This window comes from Etheostoma cragini, unplaced genomic scaffold (genome assembly GCF_013103735.1).
Source record: "Etheostoma cragini isolate CJK2018 unplaced genomic scaffold, CSU_Ecrag_1.0 ScbMSFa_2638, whole genome shotgun sequence".
Classification (NCBI taxonomy): Eukaryota; Metazoa; Chordata; class Actinopteri; order Perciformes; family Percidae; genus Etheostoma; species Etheostoma cragini.
Window position 1 is genome coordinate 34508 of NW_023266821.1, and position 282 is coordinate 34789.

Consider the following 282-nt stretch of genomic DNA (forward strand, 5'->3'; position numbering starts at 1 on the left):
TTATGTCCTTTTGTATCCAGACTGCTCAGAGGTGGTCCATGTGCCTGGGTCAGAAAGGCCATTCAAATTGGCAGAATAAAAAAAGGAAATAGGAAAGGCATATTCCAGGATCCGCGACCCGATACCGGATAAGCGGTCGAAGATGGATTGATGGATGGATATTCCAGGATCGCTTTTTTCATTTGCCTAGAAAAACACTATAAAGGAAGTTAGTGGATCTCGTGATTCAATATTTTTTACATATCTTGATACTCTGCTGGAGAATAGATAATGGTTGTTTGA